The sequence below is a fragment of the Panthera tigris genome, chromosome B2 (genome assembly GCF_018350195.1).
Source record: "Panthera tigris isolate Pti1 chromosome B2, P.tigris_Pti1_mat1.1, whole genome shotgun sequence".
NCBI lineage: Eukaryota > Metazoa > Chordata > Mammalia > Carnivora > Felidae > Panthera > Panthera tigris.
Genome location: NC_056664.1, coordinates 51,533,668 through 51,553,600, shown reverse-complemented (window position 1 = coordinate 51,553,600; position 19,933 = coordinate 51,533,668). Strand labels below are relative to the sequence as shown.

Sequence of the window (19,933 nt, the reverse complement as noted above, 5' to 3'; positions counted from 1 at the left end):
ACTGTGAGCAAAGGGAACCAAAGCACAATGTCAAGAAATGGGTATTCAGGTTTTTTTACACAGAGGGCAAGTGCAGACTTGAGCTACCAATTGGAAACTATTTGCAACCCAAACTGGTGGAGAGGTTCCCACCTGTTATGATCTCTATTCAGTAGTTTCTGGTGATGTGTCCTTAAAGAAGGCGGCATGTTTTCCAAAGGAGTATTCTCTGGCATATAGCAGGGAAAAAATGAAAAACATGTATACAATGTAAAGAAATTTGGAAGAACAACCAAAAAAAGACCAAAAGTCAAATCCAATCCTGCCACGTCCTACGTAGCTTTGAGATTTAATTTCACTCAGCTTCAGCTTACTTCTCATTGTTACTGAGGCAATACTGTTCACCTTGTATGATTCTGGGAATGATTAAACTGAAATGAGGTAAAATATATAGATGAGTCTGTCTCTGATCTTGGGCCTAGATGTTAGTTCTTTCCTTTCTTAGTCCCAATTGGCATATCAAAGGATAATAAAGAACATAAACTGTTCCTTCTAATTATTCCAGTTTTCCATTGTGTATATTTGACTTAAGAACCATTCTAAATTATTAATATTTACAACCCAAACAATGGTGAGTCCTTTTTTCTTCTGCAAAATTCAGTACTACATTGACAGTTTTAGATCACTTATTAGTTCTATCATATACTTAGCATAACTGTACTCAGTTTGACTATATTATTCACCCTTATTTGACTGATGTAAAAACACTTAATATAGGTTCTCTCTTTTTGCCCTTCCGCTGCCAGTAAAACAAAGTCCTAACATGCTTACCCTAATCATATGGAACATCCTTATTCTTCCGGCTTACCTATTTACTGATCCAAGAATCTACGGCTATCAGAAGTTTGCCTGCATGATAATAACACATAGATCTTATTTAAAAAGCCAAGTTCTGGGCCCCACTTAATATATTCTAATTCAATAGCTATGGAAAAGGAATGGCTTTTTAAAAAAGTACCCTCACTCATTCTGATACAAGTGGTCTTGATCACTCTGAAAGATAAAGCTAGGACTGTAACAGACCCATAGAGCTGAAACATAATGCCATGTTCCCCAAATTGTTCTGTTCCTCAATTTTAGAATGTAGAGGTGATTTTCCTAAAACTGAGTGACAAATTTGCATAATTATTTTAGTTGAAAGGAAACCAAGAGAAGAAAAAGCTAGTCTGAAACATATTTTGCAGATGGAAAAACAAGCCTCATAAAGACTGATAAGTACCCAAGAAGTCACAGCTAGTTTATCTTGAAAGTTTTCACCTAAGATTGCTCCATTTTCTTTCCTACATGAGCATGGCATCTTAACATCCATGTTTGCAATAAATAGAACCTTAGGAATAATTGTGTGTGCATGCGTGTGTGTGTGTGTGTGAAAGGTGAAATCTCTAGGCAAGCTCAAAACGTGAAAAATAATTAAACATTTTCAACTTAAAATGCACTCTAATACTATAAATATTGGCTGCTGTAAGCTAAATGTTGCTTTCAAATGACTGACTTCACATGCCTTTTCATTGTTTTATCAACATGATGAAGTTATTTTTTTTTCTTTTCCTCCTTGAGTAAAAGATAAAACTAAATGGAACTATAATTTTCAATTTTTGTTTTTAGAAACACTAAAGATGTTGTACTCTAAAACTCCTCCATTTATCCCAGGTCAGGGCAGGTCTTTCAACAAAAATTACTGTAGCAGTTCAATACATTTCTATTTAGAGATTCAGCTCTTTTTTTGCAAGTAAAATCTGTGCTTAGTGGTAGGACTGAAAACTTGGAGGAAACATACATATTTAAATTTTCTCCCCCTTAGGAAAATGTCATTAATTTTGTGCAAAAAAAAAAAGTGTAGACAAGAAATCTTCCCCTAGGATTACAAACTCAGAATATAATAATTAACAAGAGCTTAAGTTCTTGGTGGTACAACTTCCCCAAATTCTGTTGAATTCACCTATAACTGGAGACCAACTTTACAAAAAAAAAAAAAAAAAAAAAATCAGAGCACCGCCTACCACATACTCTTCCAAATCTCCCTAATTTTCTAATCAAATGACTCAAGTAAAAAGTTTTCCATATACTTTATCTGTACATCAGGAAACAACACATGTCATTAAACTATCCTTAATTTCTCCGTATTTTCTACAATTTTACCTACCCTTGTAACAATTTAAATTTTAAAAATGCTACAGTTTTACCTGAACTAGTATTGATTTAAATTTTTAAATAATGCTGAACTATGATCCAAAAACAGAGTTGGCAAAATTGCTGGAATCCCTACACTCTTGAGTAAAATAGTTCAGCTCAAGGTTATTTAAAAATGCTTCCTCAACTGTGTGAGCAATAATTTCCAGTCCCAGTCCCATTCCCATTACTACCTCAATTGTTAGCCTTTCTGTTAGTACTATTTCTATTTCCACAAAGCATGTTCTTAGCTAAATATTACATATGGATTTCACTTTTCTTTCTTTCTTCTATTTTTTTCTTAGTTGAATCATCCATTGTTTTTATTTTCTAATTTCTGTTCAATATTTCTGAGTCACCATTGGCAGCCCCCTGGAAATTTTTGTCATTTGTATTTTTTTTAATTTACTAAACTTCCTTGACCTATTGTGCAGTTTCAGTTTTTAAATGTATCCCCAGAGTTTTCAGTTAAGGAAAATCTGGACTTAAGTGCTTAACTGATGCTGAACAATTCCAAATAAATCCATGAGAAAATGTTCATGAGAAATTAAGGTATACTCATTAAAGTATAAAATAAAGAAAGAAAAAAAATCGAATTTCTGGTTCAATAAACTGATAATAACATTCTAAAACATGAGGGGAAAATTATGTTTAATTTTACAACATACCACAGAAACATATGGAAAGTCCCCAACATGTAATATATATTTTAAACAAATTCAGTAATATTTCCTAATTACTATTCAATTATTCCAAGACCTCTAGACTTGCTCTAAGCAAAAAAATCTTTTCTTCTTACAAATGAAGTTATCCTCTCACACAGTTGATTTAATTTCTAGGAGATAAATATTCTTTCAAATGTGGAAATCCAAGGCAGTCTAGTAAAAGAAGGATTTTTGTTCCTAGTCTTAATTGTAGAAATTTTTGTTTGTCCAATAAATAAAATTCTGAAAATATTCCTTTATTACTTAAGCTTTCAACTAACTCTTCCTTTTTGCACTTTACTTCAGAGACCATAAAGAACAATATTCAATAGACTTTCCATTTTTTCCAAATTAAAATACCACAAGAAAATAATGAGTCCTATTAGGTTTGCACAATGAAAAGTCAAAAAAAAAAAAAAAGCTTTACAAAGAAATACGTTATGGCTCTGTAAAGGTTGAGAGTCAAACTTTAGAATAATTACCCCAATTTCCTTTCCTCTGAGTTGAATTAACTCGGAGACATGTTCAACATTGTATCTTTGCAGTCCCCATGGGAATGAGCTCCAGTTGCCTTTGCAATAACTGGCTTCATAATGGATTCTGGTTCCTTCTCTTCCCTGGCTTACTTCATCATACCCTCCCCAGTATTCCCTGTGATCATCTTCCAAAGAAACTATTTACACTAAATCTTTGTCTCAGAATCTGCTTCCCAGGGAACCCAAATCGACAGCCTCAATATCCGTCCATTCCATATCATTGTTCTCACCCCCTTCCCCCTCACAGACAGCCATTGTGCTCTAAGCAACTCAGGGCACTAAATGCTCGTATTAACTGAACTAAAAAGCACCCAATTAATTCTCCAAGTTCTCTCCACTATCAGCATTTGCCCCTCCTGTACTCATGCTCTTAAGACTGATTTTGCTGAGAAACTGATCAAATAGGTTAGACCATGATGTTCAGTTGCAACTTTTGGCAGAAACAACACAATAGGAAATCAAAAAACTGTGTTCTTTGTTTATCATTCTCTAATTTGGTGACCTCAGTCAAATAACTCTTGCAGTTCAAGTTTTTTGTGAGCACTAGGTGTTGTATGTTAAGCCAATTTGACAATAAATTATATGACAGAAAGAAAGAGAAAGAAAGAAAGAAAGAAAGAAAGAAAGAAAGAAAGAAAGAAAGAAGAAAGAGGGAGGAAGGAAGGAAGGAAGGAAAGAAAGAAATGGAGCCCATATCTGACTGACAACTGCAATGAGTTGGAGTATAAAAAGTCTCTGAGACTTGGAAAACTTCGGATAAATAGGACATCATTTCAAATCAACCTCCCATCTTAGAGGATGCCTTAGTGATAATATAGCTTATTTCAAAGTTCAGACCTTCACAGGTGGAGAAGAACACAGGGATATAAACAGACCTAATGTATTGTTCCTAGTCGGTATGTCCACTCTAAAGAGCAGCATTCTGAACAGACTTAGTCAAATTAAATACATGTATATTTATGATTAAACAATTCAAGTCCTGCGTATATATTCCAGAAAATTCTTCACAAAGATCTACAAGGGAGTACATGCAAGGTTGTGCATCACAACCATATCTGGCAGAGGAAAACAACCTGAAAGACCACCAGTGGACAGGTGGGTAGGTGACATGTGATGAAAGCATACCGCATTGTTTTCAGGTGGAAAACAATCCACTTGACATTTACAGAGCATTGTGAATAGAGCTTAAAAACCATAGTGCTGGATGAAAAAAAAAAAGAAACAGAACATAAACATATCATTTACATTTCTTATAAATGCAGGCAAAACCAACGCACATCTTCAAAATGTGTAATTAAAGAAGATGAGAATATACATCAAACACATAAGAACATGTGCTTATAGCATGGGAAGGGAAGATAGTTATAAAAAAATAATCGATCATCTGCATAGAAGGACTTGCCCAAACTTATAATAGCAGTCTGTCATAAATTTGGGGGGGCAGCTCTACACTGAAAGCACAGAGCCTGCTTGGGATTCTCTCCCTCCCTCTCTGCCCCTTCCCTGCCCATGTACTCTTTCTCTCAAAATAAAGAAATAAACATTTTTCAAAAATGAATGAATGGAATGAATGGCTCAATAAATGGCTAGTGTTCAGGTCAGAGTATATGGATTTGAATTCCGCCTCTACCACTTACTAGCTTGACTTAATCTTTTGGAAAACGTTCTTGCAAACGTAAAATATGAGTAATAATATTACCTACCTTGCAGGCTCATTGTGAAGGTTAAGTTAAATTCATATGAAGCACTGCGGCACCTGGGAGGCTCAGTCTGTTAAGTGCCTGGCTTTTGGTTTTGGCTCAGGTCGTGATTTCACAGTTTATGAGTTCAAGCCCCATGTCAGGCTCCACGCTGACAGCACAGAGCCAGCTTGAGATTCTCTCTCTCTCTCTATCTATCTCTCTCTGCCCCTCCCCTGCTCACACATACACACTCTCTCTCTCTGAAAATAAATAAATAAACTTTAAAAATTCACATGAAGCATTTGGTGTGAGGCTGACACATGATGGAACACAGTGAATACTAGAGATTTGTTATTAATAATCTAAAGTGATGCCTCACACAGTTTAGCAGGTTGATAGAGAAGTAGTTTTGTTTGCTTGTTTGCTTGTTTGTTGGGGGAAGAGAGGTGAGCAGAGACCTTTACTAAAGCTCTCCTGTGCCTCATACACTAATGGAGAAGATATGAGAACTTTATATTTCCAGGTGCCAGTTGATGACTGACAACAGATCATTCCAAAATGGCAGGTGGAGAATGAGAAAGGCCAGTTACTCGTCTGTAAACAACTTTCCCTGCCTTGCCTTATCCCAGGATAATGGGGTAATGAAGCACTTGTCTGAGAGAGCTGTGACTCAAACAGAGCTGGCTACAAGGGAGCAAGGATTATGTGCAAGAAGTAAGTAAAGGAGCCAATAGCAAGGCGCACCTGCTACCAGGAGCTCTCTGTCTCAAATTGCCATGGTTTCTCCATTAGTGTGTTTTGCCCTAGGCTTCCCAGCTGGACAGAAGGCTATAAAAAGGAAACCATGTAGACAAGGCTAGGACAGACTACTTGAGATGAAAGAACTTGAGCACGGCCCTATGGTGAGCACTGGGTTCACAGAAGGGTGGGCTCCCAGGATTGTCATCACAGTGTGGGTTTGTTCTACGGTCTTTACTGCTCCCAAGATTATCAGTAGGAACTGATTCTGAATCACAAGAATCATGTGACAACAAACCAAGAAACCAGGGATTCCAGGACATCCCCACAACATGATGCTCAACATCACTGGGCTGCCCCAGCACAGAGTCTGTCCTAAACCCAAACACAACAGGAAACCAGGGTGTGTTATGTGAAATACCAACTTTCTCATGTTCAAAGTCACCCCAATGAACCCCTCAATATCAGTATCTCCTGAAGGCAGGCATGGGCTTATTTTTTTAAGTTGTTCATTTTCTTTACATGTAAAACAAATATATCAAAAGGGAAATAAGACCGGATTCAGTAAGTAATGTGTGCCTTAAATAATACTGGTGTTGAAAAATAGTCACAACCGCTCTTCTATTTACCCATGATTCTTCTTTATTCGGCTGCTAAATATAGGGGCATGTTAGTATTGCTGTCAGCTTAATAGAAGGCATTATAGGCTCTAACAGTGGTGCAAGAAGTTGTAGATAAATCTTTCCTGTGCTGAAGGTTAGTAGGGTACTGTGATGCTATATGCCTGCAGGACTTTTTTTTTTTTTTTTTTACTTCCACTCTGCACTGCAGTTCATCAAGGAAACAGTCATACTGGAAAAAAGAAATTACACATCAAATCTAGCAAGTGATTAGCACCAGCATTCCAGAAAACTTCAGCTTGGCCTGTGTTTTCAGCTTCTGCTCCAACTTCATTGCTGCAAGATAAGAGAAAATAATAGTCAGCTTAATGAGATAAATAACATGTTAAAAATCTGAAAATTATATATTAATATTAATATATTAATTATATATTATACATTAATATTTGGGCATGGAGTCTCATATTAAAAAATATTTACAGTAGGAATTTTTCCCCCTTGGGAGCTTTCTTATTCCACAATTAATGGCATAACAAAGACCTGTAGCTGTACAGGTACAGCTGTACCTTCACATTAGACTGATCTCTTGAGAGCTCAGAAGAGCAGCTCTGGCCTCGTTCAAGGGGTTACAATGGCTTTGAGGGGCTGGTGCAGCCTTAAGGTACAGCGTTGCCATATCCCACCCACAAGCTCTCACCTGCCAATCACTTGGCTGCTACCCTTTCCTTTAGCACTGATGACTGCATCATTCCCTAGAATGTAACATCTCAAACAAGGAGGTAAAGTGAAGTGGGATTGGAATAAGTCCCAGCTTTTGCAAAATGGAACACTACAAAAGACAGAGACCGCAAATGAACCTTCTGTTGTTTTCGTTTCATATATTGAGTCAATTGGCTTGATAATGCTGCTGTGTGGCACAGGAGGGATTTTCATAATCTCTTGATCCATCAATCTCTCCATGTTCCTATTTGACAGGGTTAGAGTCTCTCGAACAGGTGATGTAAACTAAACTGAGTGGGCTGGATATCAGTAGATTATACAAGTCAAGAAAGAAAGTTTAAAAGAAAGTATCAGAGATGAGGGCAGAAGAAAAATTTACTTCTCAAACATTACTCTGAACCAACTTTGTGACCGAATGGCACCAATGGAGGAAAATGACCATAACTTTATACTTCCAGGTGTCAGTGGAGCATTCCAAAATGGCAGGTGGAGAAGCAAAGAGGTCCACTGCTCTTCTATAAGTAACTCTGCCTGCTATGCTCTGGGCTGGATCATAGGATGATGACACAGTGGTCTGGGAAAGCTGGCTCCAAGAGAAATGCGAGCTATGTGTAAGAGGTAAGTAAAGCAGGTAGAAAACCTGAGTACAATATGGCCAGGCAGCTAGGCAGAATTGCGAAACGTGGTTACAGTCTGTATCATTTAGGAGGAACCACATTTGTTAGATGAGAAGGAGGAGGTAAGGAAAATGCTACTAAAACAAGGGAGTACCTGCACTAATGTACTGATTTGTTCTGGCTACAGAAAATCAGTCATAAAATAAGTAAGTTGTAGCCTTCATCATCTGCAATTCTATGAAGCTTTAAAATAAAAGGAGAAAATGACTAAATCGCATCTCCTCCTTTTCTTTCTAACAAAGAAAAACTACCATTTATTTGATTTTCCTGAAAGCACCGACATTTGGTAGCTAATACTACAAGAGATTTAAAGGAATCATCATCCTTTAGCTAATGCTTATGAAGTGTTATGTATTTTATATGCTAAGCACTTTGCATGCATAAATGCAGATCTTCTCCATTATCCCTTGATCTCATTTTACAGAGAATGAAACTGAGGCGCACAAAGATTAAATATCATGGCCAAGCCACAGCATTTGAAACTAAACCCTAGCCCATCCAGTGTTTTCTATTTGTCTTTGCTGCTGGTGTAGTAATTAGTCTGTTACAGCCATCTACGGAAACCCACATTATGTTTGGCTTGTAAATGATCAACCGTCTGTCATCAGAAGTATTTAAACAAAAGATGCATAAGGATATAATTGCAGACAGGATCATAACATTCAGTAAAATATTGGACGAAATGCCTCGGAATTCTCTTTCCAATATAAGATTCATCATCACATAAATAGTTGAGTCAGATGGAAGAGGGACAGGTAGCCCATCGTCTGTTGTCACACTGGCAAACTCAGCACTATTTCTCAGTTCTTCCTGAACCCACTGGCAGATCAAAGTAACATTTGGCATCACAGTCAAGCAGCTGGTTTGAAATGATACATTATCCTATGACAGGCGGAGTCAGGATTTTCAACATTTCATGAAGTTTCTAGTTTCCCTTGCCCATCTCAGTATATAAGGCGTCAAGTAACTTGGGAAAAACAGAGGTCCAACATTTCAGAAAGATGAAGTTCATTAATAAAATAAATCAATCAATCCTTATTTTTCAGACTAGCACTAAGCCTCAGGATTTTTTATCATGCTGCCAGTTGAACAACACACTTATTTTGGAAATAAGAAAATATAAATAAGAGCTGAAGGCATTTTTAAAAATCATAATTGTGAAGGGACTCAAATTCCAATTGTTTTATTTATTTTGAGTGAACTTTGGATAATAAGTAATGTAGTGCTGTAAAACTTTAAGCCAATGTTACAGAAAGCATTTCTTAGAAGAATGTGCTGTGTAAATTTTTTATTCCCTTTTTATACAAAACCATTCATGTATACTCTTCTCTGCCAAATGAAAGCAAAATGACCTCCATACGTGTCCTTGTAAGTATGAAGCCATATTTCATGTATCCAGAAAAAAAGCCATTTCTGGGAAATGTGTATAATATTATTGCTGCATACTCACTTTTTTTCTGAAAGATTTTAAATATGTTTTGGACATTGACATAACTACTAACTCTGGTGTGAGAACACAAGATCTAGTATGAGAATTCATTATCCAGAAGCCAGAAGCTATAAAATGTCCAGTAATTAGCAGTGCTATAAACATAGCTTGATAGATAGAGAAGGTAGGTATAAGGGAGGCTAGAGAGCAAAACATTGAATCTGAGGTCAAAACACTTAATATCTGGATGACCCTAGCTCCAAATAGTGATTAGCCCGATCTTATTTTGTTTGCTTATCTTGAAAAATTAGCACATGCAGGAATGGAAGTCCAAGGAGTTTCTGACTTGCTCAGCTTTACCATGACTCACTCCTATACAAAACCCAACATGAATATATTGAGACGACTTGGAAGGAGAGCCCCCAAAATTGTCAAACCTGCACCTCTCACATAGTATATTCAACTGCATCCCTAGAGAAGAAATAATAAGTAAGATCTGTGTCTTTTTAATGACTACTTAGAGTAATACTCTCTCAGATTTCAGTTCTGCCCCCTTGTCAACCAAGTGTAAGAACAAAGAGAAATTAAAAAAAGAGACTTCAGGGATGCCTGGCTGACTTCGTTGGTTAAGCATCCAACTGCAGTTCAGGTCATGATCTCATAGTTCTTGAGTTCAAGGCCCATGTCAGGCTCTGGGCTGACAGCTCAGAGCCTGGAACCTGCCTCAGATTCTGTGTCTCCCTCTCTCTTTGCCCCTCCTCACTCATTCTCTCTCTCTCTCTCTCTCTCTCTCTCTCTCTCTGTCTCAAAAATAAACATTAAAAAAAATTTTAATAAAAACAAAAAAAAGAAAAAGAAAAGACTTCATTCTCCATGTTGAAAATAAGGGAAGCAATTTCCATCTCTCCTTCATAGAGCATTTACTTTAAAAACTTGTTGCAGGGCGCCTGGGTGGCTCAGTTGGTTGGGCGGCCAACTACAGCTCAGGTCATGATCTCACAGTCTGTGAGTTTGAGCCTCATGTCGGGTCTGTCCTGAGCACTCAGAGCCAGGAGCCTGCTTCTGATTCTGTGTCTCCCTCTCTCTCTGCCTGTTCTCTGCTTGCTCTCAGTCTCTCTCTCTCTCTCTCTCTCTCTCTCTCTCTCAAAAACAATTTAAAAATCTTAAAAAAAACCTTGTTGTTGTAAATACATTCTCCTCTTGTTGAAATGTATATAAATTCTTCTGAAATTTAGACAGGAATTCTGTCAGCTTTAAGACCTAGGAATGTCTTTCTCAAGACTTTGAGAACCATGTCCTTTGAATGTAAATGTCCAAGTGAGATAGCACTCACATTTCCTAGTTTCTGAGAGAGGATAAGAGCCTACCCAGCTGATTCCTACCTCCTGTTATAAAGATGTGAAAAGTGTATTGTAGCTTTGTGTAAAGCTGATTAACTAACACAGGTAGTAACCCCAATTGCTATTGACCAATCTTACCTGAGGATGAATTGAATTATGGTTTATCTTGAGAACATATATATAATGGGTTATATCGACTTGGCTGTATGCAGGGTGAGATTTCTTCCTGTCTTTGCAATCTCCGTGTGATTGCGATATATATATCACATTCTGGTTTAATGCTTATTCAATAACAAAATTGTTTCCTTCCTCTACTATCTTTAAGATGATTTCTGGATTGGCAGAATTTTTAAAAATTATGTTTCCCTAAAACAGGCAGGAGGCTTACAACCCAGGAAAGTCATTTTGATGGGTTCCATTTCTGCCACGCCTGGAGGTAGGAATGTCCTTCTGGTTATCACTGCCTTGTCTACCTGGATGCCTGGGCAGGGGGGCTACCCATTCAGGCGTTCACAGTAGGTGTGTTTATAAGATAAATTTATCCTGGCCCTCTAGCCAGCTGTCTTTCAAAGCATAGGAATTTTATTTTAATCAACACTTAATAATATCCAGATTCTGAGTTCTTGCCTGAGATTACAACCTTGAACTCAGCAATCCAAAATTTATCAAAGCCTGATTTTGAGAAATAACATTTATGAGAAATTGCCTGAAGGGAGTAGAGGGGGCCCATTCTTCTTGATAATTTCATTTTTACCCTTGAATCAAACCAGAAAATGAGAGTGGCTTCCATGGACAAGACACTGACTTCCCCTTTTCTATGTTCTCATCTGGAGGACAAAGATAAAGGAACAAGATGTGTGTTCCCTAAGATTAGAACTTTAAACATCAATAGAGGTTCTGGAATTCAAAATAAAATGAACACAAAAAGGCTTATATGCACCACAGCAGCCAGAAAGTCTTAGTCACCTTGCTAGCACTATTGTTATCTTGCTAAGTCTTAAATGTCTAAAAAATCTGCAGAGAGAAGGAATGAGAAAATAGGAGAAGAATTTGCCTTGTGTGTGTTTATGGGCAGCTGGTGAATGATTAGCTCTCAAGTTGTGTTATTAGCAAGTGGATCCAAAAGGTCAGAATCAACTGCATCTAATCATGTTTTTGGAAATCAATCGACCCTCAAGTTAAAAATAAAATAGGCCTAGGGCTGCATGTAGCAGGCGATGTGAGGAGCAGCAGGTCTCTTTCTATCTCATTCCCCAGTATGACTTTCACAATTAAGCCTGTGGAAGGACAAGTGGGTCATAGAATGGTTGTGGATCAGTGTTGCCAAATTCACAAGACATGATGAATATAATCAGAAATAATTGTTGCTACTAGAATTTAATTTCTTTGAAGTAACTCTACTCAGAAATCGTTTACCGCACGCAGGGAGTTTGCTATAAATTAGATGGTGTTATACACCTACTTGGAAACTACTGTATTGGTGTGAACAATTGACGTGTATGAAAGTGACCTCCTTTGCTTGTATAACAGCTCATCATTAGCCAACTATTTTTAAAAGTGCCATATAGAATGCTAAAAAAAAATTCTTTGCAACGTAATACCCCCACCCCACCCTCACACTCAGCTTGTGCCAAATGCTATCCCCTGCCCAGCCTATGGGTTTTCCAAAGCTTGTGGGGACTCTCAAAGAAAATAGAAAGAAATATTAGGTTTTACTAAAGAAATTGCAGTGAATCTCAACATAGAGCAGAGCTCTCAAAGTTAATCTACCAGGTTAAAGCACAGGTTAAATCTTTATGACACTAGACAGAAAGATGTGACCCGATTTTTAATTAATTCAAAGCATTCTCCAAAACAAACTTTTGTTATGATTCTCCTGCTTTTACTTTCAAATGTTGGTTTCCAAGATTGAATAACTTATTCAATTTGCCCTCCTAAACTACCAATAAAGGAGCTAGAATTTGAGGATCTCAACTCCTGTTGTCCATTTGAATCACCGGGAGAGATTTTTCAATCAATGTCTTTACCCACCTCCAGAGATCCTTTACTTAATTTGCCTGGAGTGGAACCCTGCTACTGAGGCTTTTAAAAAGTCCCACTGAATTCTAATGTTCAGACAGAGTTGAGAACCACTGAATTAGATTGTAAGTGAAAGTGTTGAGTTAGTTCTTTTAAAAGTTATTTTATAAATCTTATGATTTATAAAAACAAGGAGTAAATCAAATCAGATATATTTGAGGTCTGTTTGTTTTTAAATTAATTTCAAAGCAAATTTTAAAAACTAGTATCTACAAATAACATGATTGAAAGAAAATACTAGGTGGGATTCTCTGGCAGTAAGAAAGACAAGCCGCTACCTTCAGAAATGAAGGAAAAACCAAGGGGGAAATTCTGAGATCCAGTCAAGGTTCTTCCATAATTCGTTATTTGCACTGCATATATAACTGGAATGGTTTACTCCTTAGGCCATAAAGTCATAAGAATGGAATTGTTTTAGGGGCACCTGAGTGGCTCAGTTGGTTGAGTGACTGTCGTGAGCTCAGCTTAGGTCATGTTCTCATGGTTCATGAGAACGAGCCCCATGTTGGGCTCCAGGCTGAGCCCAGAGCCTGCTTGGGATTCCCTCTCTCCTTCTCTCTCTGCCCCTCTTCCCCCTCTCAAAATAAATGAATAAAAACTTTTAAAACAAGAATGGAATTGTTGTATAAAAACAGATCATTTTCTTGGTTGATGCTTTGCAGGTAAATAAATAAAAAGAGAGGGTTTGAGGAAAATATATGGGTCAATATTACAGTCTGACCACATATCATAAGGAGTTATAAAAAGTTGTCAAACTGCTTCCAAACATGCCAGTATTACCAACAAGTAAAACACAGCACACTGGAAGCATAAAATGGTCTTTTGCTTAATTATTTACATGTCTTTTAACACCAACAGTAACTATCTCACAAATGTTAAACTTCAAACTTTAGTTCCCTTTATGTTGTTTCCCATATGTTTGAAATCTGAGGTTGAAATCACTTTTGGTTAATCTTATCCACTAGCTTGATTTTAAGTTTGTCCCTAGAATTATGATATTTGATGCAAAAATACAAATATGATATCCAAGCTATCCTTTCCTGCAACACGTTCAAAGGTTCTTAATTCAGCACTTACTAGCTGAACTGGATGCCTTTGTTATTTAAATAACCAGCTGATTTTTCTATTACTCTGTAGAAACACTCTTATTGCATAGAAACAGGCTATTTGAGTTGAAGCCAAAATTATTATGTTTGAAAGAAAGAAAGAAAACATTTGATTGTCACTATTGTTTTTTACATTCCTCTGAAATGTGCAAAATTTGGGGGCACCTGGCTGGCTCATTTGGCAGAGTGCATGACTCTTGATCTTGGTGTTGTGAGTTCGAGCCCCATGTTGAATGTAGAGATTATTTTTAAAACTTTTTTTAATGTTTATTTATTTTTGAGGGAGAGAGACAGAGTGCGAGTGGGTAGGGTCATAGAGAGAGGGATGTAGAGATTACTTAAAAAAGAAAAAAAGATCAGATGACAGAAGGAATGGCTTAAAAGCTGGAGAGAAGCTAAGCCTCTGCAGGTTACTGAAGTCAAGAAGCTAATTAATCAGTGACAAGAAATGCAGAGCAGGCTGTCAACTCAATGGCCGAATGGGAAAGTTATGAAAACACTCACCAAAATCAGTGTAAAATTTATTCAGTCATTCCACCTTTGGACATAATGGTTTGTCTGATTTTTTACTGTTACACAATTTGCCACTATCACCCTAAAAGGGCTAGCAAACTGACAAAGAGTGAATATGTTTAATATATGAAGGGAGTTCACAAGTCAATAAGAATACCAGTAGATAAATGCATAATGCATAAACAAAACAGACAAAAATCACAGAAAAGTACAGAATTTTTGCAATGCAAATAATGTGATGAAAGATAATTTCTTCTCTTAAATTATTAATATTCTAAAATAGGACTTTAAAAGGAAGCAAGATTTCGATAGGATAGAGAGATTTAGGTAGAAAGCTGGACAGGGTAGTAGAGCACTTAAGAGCTCAGGCTCTAGGCGGTCAGATCTGGATTCAATTCCTGTTGGAGCAGACCCCAGCTATTTGGTTCTAGGCAATATAATGATTTCCCTCAGCCTCAGTTTCCTCACCTGTAAAATGGGAACAATAATAGTACTTATGTTTGTTTTGTGAAGATTAAGTAAAATAAAGCATGTAAAGTGCATAATACTTTTTAATGTATAATAAGCTCTCAAGAAATTGGCAATTATGATAATTCTCAATGCTGGCAAGAATATGCGAAAACAGCTATAAAAACAGGCTCCTCCTAGGGTAAATTGTTACAATTTTTTAGGAACACAATTTGGCTATATGTATTAAAATTTTTCCATGTGTCCATAGTCATTGAACCAATAAACCTATTTAAAAATAATCAAAGAAGTGATCAAGGGTAGAAATCCACACTTATTCATAACACAGTTTTATGTTTTAATGACTAATGTTATAGCAGAGAGCCACATGGTCTCATATGAGGAAAGTTTTCAAATTTGCAGGAATAGGAATTTCAGTTTAAGAAAAGTGGGTAATGTGCCCTAAATTGTACAAAATATGCTTTGGGAAAAGTTACATTTTATTTGCAGTTGTATTATTCATACTTCTCTTTTGTATTATGCTTATTTTTTTCTAAATTTGGAGGCTGCAGAAGTCACTATCCAAGGGTATCTGAAATGAAAGCATGAGATATCTCACCCCCTTCTTAAAAGCCCTTTAAAAATTACTTATTTTCCCTCACATTTACCACTTTTAGAGGATGTAGAAGAAGAAACATTATTCAATTATCCTTGCTCTTGATTAAGAGAAAATTAAAAATTTCTGCACACAATTTTTCCTTGCCTCTTTGGCACAGCATTTATAAAAATACAAAAAAAAATTTAACTTTATTTATTTTGACAGAGAGAGAGAGAGAGAGAGAGAGAGAGTAAGAGAGAACAGAGGACGGGCAAAGAGAGAGGAGAGACAGAGAATCCCAAGCAGGCTCCACACTGTCAGCCCAGAGTCTGAACCTGGGCTAAAACCCATGAATCATGACATCATGACCTGAGCTGAAATCAGGAGTCAGAGGCTTAACAGACTGAGCCACCCAGGTGCCCCTACGAAGAGGAGCACAAAATGTGAAGTGACTGCACATTTGTATGAAAATTGACAGGTATGTTTCAACTGATATGCTTTTGCCTATATGCTACCTGCCCTGAGCAGAATTTACCAGGGGATCAGGGGCAGTGCTCAGTGAGCTCACCAGACACCTTCCAATGAGCTATAACTGAGACACCATGAGACATTGGGGCCGCTGATTCACAACACCCACCATAAGTATTATGGGCACTCTTTGATGGTCGAGACAGGACAACAGTGTTTCACATATGTATCCAAAGTGGAAATCACAAAGACAGATATTGGGAAAGAAAGAGTTGGTTTATGATCAAGGTACTACACACATGGGGACCTCTAGAACCACCTTTCACATCAACAAGCAGCAAGAATGTACTTACTCAGCTATCAGTTGCTTCTGAACAACACAAAGTGGGCCAGTTAGTTTTTTTCTTTTTTAAAAAATGTAAATATTGGGGTGCCTGGGTGGCTCAGTCGGTTAGGCCTCCGACTTTGGCTCAGGTCATGATCTTGTGGTCTGTGAGTTCAAGCCCCGAGTCGGGCTCTGTGCTGACAGCTCAGAGCCTGGAGCCTGCTTCGGATTCTGTGTCTCCCTCTCTCTCTGCCCCTCCCCTGCTCATCCTCTGTCTCTCTCTCTCAAAAAAAAAATAAACATTTAAAAAATTAAAATTTAGATATTTAAATTTAATATTTAAATAATTTAATAATATTTAAATAATTTCAATATTAAAAATACTTTATTAATATTTTTTAAAATAAGATTTATTTCCACAACCTAATATCACATGGAAATGGATAACTATATCTCTAATTGTATCTTACATTTACCTCTTTGGAATCAAGAATTTCATGTTCAGGAATAGCCACCATTGGATGACTCAGCTTCACAGAAAAGTTGCCCAGGATGTGATCAGGGGTAGGAGTAAGGAGAAATAAATGTTTAAATTTCATTTAAATAGATATTTAAGCAATGACATAAGTATATTATCGCTGACCACAGTAGATTCTTCCAAATGTAAACATTTGATTTGAATTTAAATTTGATTTGATTTGTTATTAAAAACATGGGCAGATATTCTTGACATAGAAAAAAAAAGTGTCAGTGGTGAATACGTTGAGCATGAGACCATATCTTATTTATCTTTGTGTCCCACATAAACTCTTAACAGTGTTTGGCATACAGCATAGATAGTTATTAATTGTTTATTGAATAAATGAATTGTTAAAACACATGGCAGATTTCACAGAGAGGAAACAAAGTTATATTTATGTCTCACTTCTCACATTAGGCCTCAAATTTAAAAGCTCCAAAGCGAAAGAAACCAATCATGCTCAGATCCCAGTATATGCAGATGTGTCTACAGAGAGTAAATGCTTCCTCAGAATATAAAGCATTGTGTATTGCAAACATTAAGAATCTCAATGTATAGGGACTTCATAAGCATTGCAGTCTTACAGGATGAGGGTATTACAATTAGTTTAAAACACAGTGCCATTTTAATAGGAGAGAGGCTTTTTGCTTATATAGAAATGTTTATTGTTGCAGGGGTCTTCTAAGCATTATACATACATTTAAACCTATTAAGATAGAAAAAGGCAGAGGGAATACAGGAAAAGAGAGAGGCAGAATAAGGGACCCACATACACGAAGGGCAGGGGCAAGCTATCATTCATAATAAATCTGCCCCCCTTTTTTCACCATCTCTCCTCATTTCAACTTTGGGGGAACCACAGTACCTGATTTGCCAGAGCATTCCTTGTTCCTACTATTGTCCTGGGCAAATCAGGATTATGAAAATAATTGCCCCCCCCCCCTTTCACTCTCACTAGGGTCCTGCTTTGATCAGTAAATCAGTAGAACAGTGACTAGTTCCTAATCCTCTAGTAAAATTCAGAGGAGCCCAACAATCTGGCCTTGGCCCAGGGAGGGTGCCATCATTGGCTGCTAGGATAGCCAAGGAGGTCCTGTTCCACATCTCCTCAGGCTTCCCTCCCTCTCTGTTCCAGCAGATTTTCACAAATGGAGCCTGCTTTTATTTAAAGCTATAGTTTCACTAAATCCCAAACATTACACTCTGTTCCCAACTATGAAATCCTCTGGGTATCATAACATCAAGACTCTTAGCTGCCTAAGACCATCGCTTTAAATAGAAGCATGATCTGGTCCCAGAGCCAACTAGAGATCTAAATAGCATTCCAGAAATCATCTGGAAGTGCTTAGTTCTCATTCGTTGAGGTCTCCTGAGATCCTAAGTATGGCTCAGGACTGGACTTATGTACCATTTCCAACCTTAAACCCAGGTAATTGGTCCTGGAGGCAGCAGAATCTTTAGCATACCTAGGCCAAGCTCTAGGGTAATTATATAAATCAGTAGAGTTGCACAGTGGCAAATTTTCATTCTCCTAGTTGCTTAAGATATAATAGGATAAATATCCAAAAATTTAAAACGTTGGAAACCTTCCAATAAAATTTTCAGCTAAGATTAGAAAAGTAATTGAATAATTATGTAATACCTATTTTTATACTCCATTCCTTCTTTCCAATATAGGCACTCATTCATTTATATCCATTTCATTTTAATCTTTAATTTCAGAAACTGTGTGTTAACTACCCTAATCAACAGACGAGAACAGAAAATGATGAATCCAAATTAACTGGTATTTCCCTAATCATTTATGTTTGGCTTTGGAATGCTTTCTTCTCTTTATGATTTTTTTTATCACAGTGGGTTTGCCTTTGTATTATCCTCAAGCTGACTAAAAATGTAAAATAAAATGTGATAATAATATCTTTGAAGGTTAATGGATTTAGCCATAACAATTTATTATGCACTCACATGACGAATTCCTTACACATATTAGTTTACTTTTCACAACAACCTAGTGAGCACTGGTATTACCCTGTTTCACAGATGAGGAAATCAAAGCACTCAGAGACAGAATGACTTAGTCCAGGTCCAGAACTAGAAAGCGGCAGAGCCATGACTGGAATCCAGGATGAAAGTTTCAGAGACTGTGCTTTCAAAGCAAGGGTAAAGTGGTAATATGCCAGGAAGTTACTCAGGAGACAGGACAGTGGTGCCAGGGTAAGGGAGTGGGGTGCATCATTTTGCAAAAGGAAGAGCCACATATTAAAGACATGAGTGCCTCATTCAGAGATCAGAAGCAGTCAGGAGTGTCTGGTATAGTTATGAAAGGCCACACTGGAGACATAATACAATGGAGCTTATGTGTCAGATGAGAGGTCTGACTTCATTCTCCAGGCAATGAGAAACCAGTGAAGTACTTTAAGCAAGAAAGGGGCATGTGTGATCAGATTTTCATTAAGAAAGAAAGAAAGAAAGAAAGAAAGAAAGAAAGAAAGAAAGAAAGAAAGAAAGAAAGAAAGAAAGAAAGAAAGAAAGAAAGTCATTGTGACTGATGTACAAAATATGGAAGGTTGTGGAAGTGGAGTGAGAGGTCGGGGGGCTTGGAAGATTTACATAATCCAAGAGAGAGAATAAAGAAGGTTTATATTAAAGCATTGCCTTACAGTGTGGAACAGACTCAAGATTTTCCTGGGTAACTCTAGACCCCCTATGCCCCAGGATGAGTGAAGAAGCATCAGGTAGACACGTTGATATGACTCCCTACTGATTAGGGAAGACACACTGAGAAGCCTTGGAGAAAATTAATGTTGAGCGTTGATATCTCTGCTGAATAGAGAGACTGTGTACTGCATGAGGGCTAGAGATGCTAAGTGCAGAGGACAATAAAATATTGTGTGAAAATATTCTCACAATAAGAATGGTAACAATGAAGCTAAACCATTAAAATAAATTCTACAGGGGTACCTGGGCTAGCTCAGTCGGTAGAATGAGTGACTCTTGATCTCAGGGTCATGAGTCTGAGCCCCGTGTTGGGCATAGAACCTACTTAAAAAATAAAACAAAATAAATTCTACATAGGTGAGTGGCTTGCTATGCAGTGAATAGGTGTATGGTGAAGGACAGAGTCATTCAAGACTGTTTATTTGGTGCTAAGTGTTCTGGAAAGCATATTACTATTATGCCTCAAAAAGAAACTGAAAAGTTAGTAATTTTATCATCAGAGCAT

General features: G+C 37.2%; 1 long non-coding RNA gene across 1 annotated transcript; it reads right to left on the bottom strand.

Moving 5' to 3' along the window:
* Nucleotides 1-6,492: 6,492 nt before the first annotated feature.
* On the bottom strand, nucleotides 6,493-16,722 carry LOC122238394. The gene is made up of 2 exons (XR_006217309.1): nucleotides 16,667-16,722; nucleotides 6,493-6,824 (listed from the first exon to the last, which is right to left on the bottom strand). It is a non-coding gene; the product is annotated as an uncharacterized LOC122238394 (long non-coding RNA).
* Nucleotides 16,723-19,933: the final 3,211 nt, after the last annotated feature.